Consider the following 6,000-nt stretch of genomic DNA (forward strand, 5'->3'; position numbering starts at 1 on the left):
CTGACAATCAGAACATGGCCTTTGTGTTTCTATGACTCTTGAGGTCTCCAGTATGTGGGCTCCAGAGGCTTAAGCTGCTCAGCTGACCCTGTCCTGTTGGCTTTGACAGAGTCGTAGAAATGCTCTGTGGCAGAGTGATGTATCTCCAATGGGAAGTCAAGGAGACACAGAATCGTAGGACTTAGACATGTGAATCACAGGGGTCTAAATAAGAGCGTACAGACACTTGTACACACTCAAAGACAGAGCCAACCCCTGGAGTAAGCTGCGAGGCCGATCCCTCAACAGCAACATCCAGATGCTACAGTAGTCCACCCTCACAAATGGCTTCTGCATAAATCTCTGATTTCACTGTCTTGGAAATAATTAGACGAGCGGGGAGGTGGTAAAGTGCTCCCGGCTAACCTGAAGGGAGCCTTCGTATAGCATCTGCTTCTGGATGCTACATGCCTAGCTGAGGGAAAGACGAGAGATGAACAAACAAAGCCTCTTTATGCACATTCCTCAAACTCTGACTGAAGCAGAGTGGGCTACTGATGTCTCCCAGCGGCTGGTGCCTGAGGCAAAGGGGATCATTGGAAGATGCAGCTGATGAAGGTGGGATGAAACGTTTTTATAGACCTAATTAAAAGTGGCAGGAAGTCAAGTAAAGCCTGAGCAACTTTCTTTTGTAAATTCATATTCACTGTTTGTGCTGTTTTAATCACTTTCCTGTCCTTGGTTTTTCCACGGACTCATCTCAGCAACTACGACTGTTCCTTTGTTCACTCAGATGTACCCACACACACTTTCACTAGACTTGGACCACATGACTATATGTGGATGCACTACTTGTCTCCACTTCCTCCGTTTATCCAGAAATGAAACCAAAACTTTGTGGATAAGAATCCTGGAATCTTGTACATTGGAAGCCAGAGTCTGAGCAGTAGCAATCAGGGGATGGAGCCACAGTAGTCTTTTCACCAAATTATTTAACCAATAAATTACTAATTAAACTCAAACTTTTTTGGTCCATTTCCCATCTGCTAACATGGAGGAGGCCTATACTGCAGCCAGGGTTAAGTAATGAACAGTAATGTTGTCCGTCTTTACAATCTGTCAATGAGAGATCCACAAATTTATTTTTAAGACAAGGGTTCATGTTGACGGAAACTGTTGACATTTTTTAGATGTAACTTCTTCATCTGTCATTACAGAGTTGTTATTATTTGCTTAGTTTTTTACTTGGAGGGCACTATGTCCCTGTACATAATGTGCTTCACTGGGTGTGTCACAGATTTAAATTTTAGTTTGACAGTGATGGTTACATTGCAGTCTTTGCAAAGTTTATAAATTCTTTTGTCTGACTGCATCGTTGAACACTCCCAGCAAAACACTTCATAATGAGGATATTAATCATTAAGAAATAAATGAAGAATGGCAATTAGAGAAATCTGCCGTACATGGAACTTTGGAGCAGAAAATTAGCACGAAGTAGAAAATATGATACTAAGTGAGAAGTTTCAATTATCTACGTTTCTCAAAAACACATAAATCTGACTTTTATGTGGCCGATATTACCTTACTGGCACGTGTGTGCACTGCGTGTGAGGACAGTGCATGTGAAATGTTTTGCAGGCGTGCGCTAATTTCCATTTTGCTGCATCGATCAACTAAACAGCCTTCACTGATAAGCTCTGGCTTATTGTCTATGACAAGAAGCATGTCAGAGAAGAGAGCCTGAGCAGTGCTGTGCTGCTGGGGGTTGAAGGAGCTAACGATTTGTTTGGACAGCCTTCAGCACTTATTATATCACATCTTTGGATCCATTTTAAGTATTTTGCCATTGAATTCGTCACATATGTCAGTGGAGCATTCGATTGAATCACTAACTAAACCCCCTAATGAATTATTCATATAACTACTTTTATAGTGGGTTTGATTGACACCTGATATTTAGAAAACAGTAAATTATCATAGCTTGTTATTTTAAGCACAGCGGGACTCAATGGAGATAATGTTTGTGCCATTTTCAACTCAAAATACCTGAAATCATCTTTGCGTCAAATACTTAGATCTGTATAGGAGATCATCTTACATTTATAAGTTCACCTTCCGAAGATTAAAACTCATCACTCTTAAATCAGAAGGAAAAGGAGTGGGTGGAAATACCAAACCCTTGTAAAATTACAAGCCAACATAACTCAAAGTGCTGAAAGGGTTAGCACCCATTGTTCACTTTTTATCTAACCATATTACCCAAAGCTCTTTCAGCCCTGCAGTAAGTTTGAAACTCCAAGTTTCCCTCTGGACAGCTCCTTATCCGAAGTGCTGTTTGCTTTAATTATCTAACAAGACGCTGGGATCATCTCCAGAAATCAATGTTTCCTTACTTGCTGGGGGTTAAGACCGGAGGTGGAAGCAATTAACTTCAGATGTTCTGATCATGTAATGCTGACATGCAGATTAAAGAGCCACCTCAAGGCATCACATGCAAGAATACTTCAGGATTTAACCGCTGAATTATGAAGCAATCACTTTTCTCAAATCATCAAGTAATAGACAACACATTGAACATTTGGTTGACCATTATTCCTACGCCACGGACATCCAAACGACAGTTTGATTAACTGAGTATAAAGAAAACCACAGATTTACTTAAACTCAATCCGATAGTCCTGAGCACATCCTTGCTGCTAACACTGACAAAAAGCTTCAGTTTACACGCAGCACAACATGCACTCACATTTCCTTGACACACTGTACTGTTGAATGCACAACTGTCTGCCCACCCCTTTTGTGTCAAGCATCTCAGACTACGCAACATATGGACACAACGGCACAACAGCCACAAAAGAGAACTCACAACAGTCATTTTTTTCACAAGTGCGGCAAAGCCACTACACACACTTATCACAGAGCCGCTAACAGGACCAGGCATGCACTTCTCAATCTCTCTCGCCTTACCGTTTATATGCTTTACGCCTCATTTTCAGCAGATAAGATCACAATATTCATGTGTCTGTGCATCCCCTCAGAGCGGCATGCATTTAGAAAGAGCCTCCTCTAATTCTGACTGGAGACAAGCTGTTAGGCAGAGAGAGAGAGAGCGAGAGAGAGAGAGACAGAGAGAGAGAGAGAGCGAAGGGGAGAGAGAGTGAGAGAGAGAGCAAGAGAGAGTGAGAGAGCGCAAGTGAGGGAGGGAGCTGAGGATTGAATGAAGCAGGAGGAGGTGTATGGGAAGAGGAGGGGTTACGGGAGTGATGGAGTGAAAAAGAAGAAGAAGATGAGGTAAAAAGTGAAAGTGGCAAACCTCGTGTCATGCTGCATCTCTCCGTCGGAGTCCTGGTGGGAAGAGAAGGAGGGGAGGAAGAGAGGGCGAAATGATTAGATTTATTCATCAAGCAGTTTTATCTGGCGCCGCCGCTGCCACTGCACGCTGCGGAGTGCCTCTTATCTGCTGTTTAACGAGCTCTCAGAGTGACTATGTCTCGGCAAACAAATATATCCATTATTTCTCACCCTCAACACACATACTATATCAGTATTGAGAGCATTAAGGGAGAGAGGGAGGAGGGAGACGGAGGAAGAAATGACAGATTAGCGGCGGTAAAGAAAAAATGCTGCGTACTGCAGAAATGGAGAGAAACCGCCCGAGGGTGATAGAGGCAGACTTGCATAGTTGTTCAAATGTTGAGGAGAGAAATGGCAAAAGTTAAATGATAGAACTTGAACAATGTAGGAAAGTACAAATGTGGGAAAAACCAATTTGAAAGAATTGTTTCACTTAATGGCAAATATGAAGCTAGCAAAGGAGGATAGGGACTACGTTTCTATTTGAAGACGCATCAACCCTTTGATGGATACACCTGGCATCCACATTACTGCAGAATTTAGAGCCGCTGAATTGAGAAGTTTGTAAACGCTGCTTGCCCGGTTTTAGTTTGAAAACTCGGGGGTCTGCCTTTTACAACGTAGCTGGTTTTCAAACCCAAACGTAGCAGATGTAGTCTAGTGTGTAGCATGAAGGATGGAAACAAGGGGAAGCAGCTAGCTTGGCCCTGTCCATAGATAACGTGCATTCGCCTAGCAGCGTCCGCAAGAACTCACAAATGATCATGTTGCATCTCCTAAATTTAATCCTTGCAAAGTTTGAAGTGTGAAAATGACAAGCCGAGTGTTACAGGGGGTTTCTGTGTAGACGCTAATCGTATCCCCATGTTTCCCACTCTTTATGCTAATCTTAGCTCTGTGGCTTCAGGTGTTAGATTCAAATTTATCGTACAGACACGAGAGTGGTGTCAAACCTCTCTTCTAAGTAGTGCCAGAAACCTGTTTCCCACTATGTCGACATTCAACATGGTTTAAAAACATCAGGTAAATGGAGGCGACCTCCCACTTCATCTTGTCTTCATTGCATCTTCCCATTAATCCTCACAAAGTGTGAAGTTTAAAATTTAGAATCCGATTTTAACGGGGAAACTGAGTAGCACCTATCTGTGTCCAGTCTTTAAGAAAATCTAAGCTGAGTGGCTCCTGATGTTGGCTTCATGTTTATGCTACGGACATGAGAGTTTTGTCGAACCAGAAACATGTTTCCCACAATGTCGACACAGAATACGATTTAAAATTCAGGTAGAATGGAGGTGACCCCCGCACATCACATCCTTCTCATGTGCAAACTCAAACGTAGAAAAATGCGAGAACGGGTCCCTGTTGCATTTGTTAGCTACATATGCATAATGCATGACTCCAATTTCTCAGGAGAACTTACCATTTACATTTACATTTTCACTTAAGCTTAATTCTTTGGTGCAGAACCAATCGCTCAGTGCCGTCTCTGGAGTTCAGACTATACGTGGAAGAGCGAGCGAATATGTGCGGTCAAAGTCTGCCACACAAACTAACAAACAAAAAATGTAAACAAGTTTGAGTTCACTGACACTGCAGTGGTCAAATCTGAACATGAACTACAGAGATGTGAGATGTTGTTTCAGTGTGTGGTTTCTATCTAGCCTCAGGATTTATAGTTGTGGGTTCGATTTCAACATGCTGTTTGTGGGAGAGCATTTTGTGTTTGTTGTGAGCACGTGCGTGCTGCGCTTTGTGCTGTTGTCATGTTGTGTGGGTGTTACAAACAGTGCAAGTGATACAGCAGGATGACTCATACAGCTACTGAATGAGACAACGCTCAGTAATCCCCTCTGTCCATCCCTCCATCCCTCTGTGTGTGGAGGGCAAGCCTAGAGAGAAGGAGGAGGCGAATTGGCATTCCTGGAAGGAATCACTGAATGACAATCAGCAGCCACAGCTACTACACATGTACATTCATTCACTGAGAGGTGTCGGCCTTTATATTGCTGAATTAAACAGAAAGGTAACGCACCACCATCAAACAACTGCCGGTTCCTGTTGGTTTATGTCAGTAAAACAAAACTTGTTCATGATGAGCTGAGAAATGTGAAATAAAGGTGTTGTTTGATGATTGAAGAGGAAACTCAGTCTTGTTTGTGCTGACCTCCGGTGTTTGAATAGCTCATCTCACCACACCCGTCGTTGACGTTGGACATGTTCCGAGCTGCAAGATTGTGAAACCTTAACAGTGGTTCTCAACCCGGGGGGCAGGTTAGGATGAGACACACAACTCTCCCTTCTCCCCTCCTCCCCCCTAACTCTCTCTCTTTTCCATCCACATCTCCTTTAGTCCCAATTTTCCTCTCGCTCACCCCAACCGGTCGAGGCAGATGGCCGCCCACACTGAGCCTGGATCTGCTTGAGGTTTTGTACGGTTAATGAGGGAATTTTATCTCTCTGCTCATTGTGGAAATTGCAGTGTTCCTCTATACCTTTAAAATTGAAAATGTAAATTTAGGTGCTGCATGGGCATGGTTGACCTGGTGAAAAATGTTGTAACTAGTGAATGGATATGATTTATGGCCAGAAAATAAACCTATGTTTCATTCTTGTCTTCTACTTTGACCTTCACACACCCGTACTGCACAGGGCAATGTTCTTTCTTTC

The sequence above is a fragment of the Platichthys flesus genome, chromosome 10, assembly GCF_949316205.1.
Source record: "Platichthys flesus chromosome 10, fPlaFle2.1, whole genome shotgun sequence".
In the NCBI taxonomy this organism is placed as follows: domain Eukaryota; kingdom Metazoa; phylum Chordata; class Actinopteri; order Pleuronectiformes; family Pleuronectidae; genus Platichthys; species Platichthys flesus.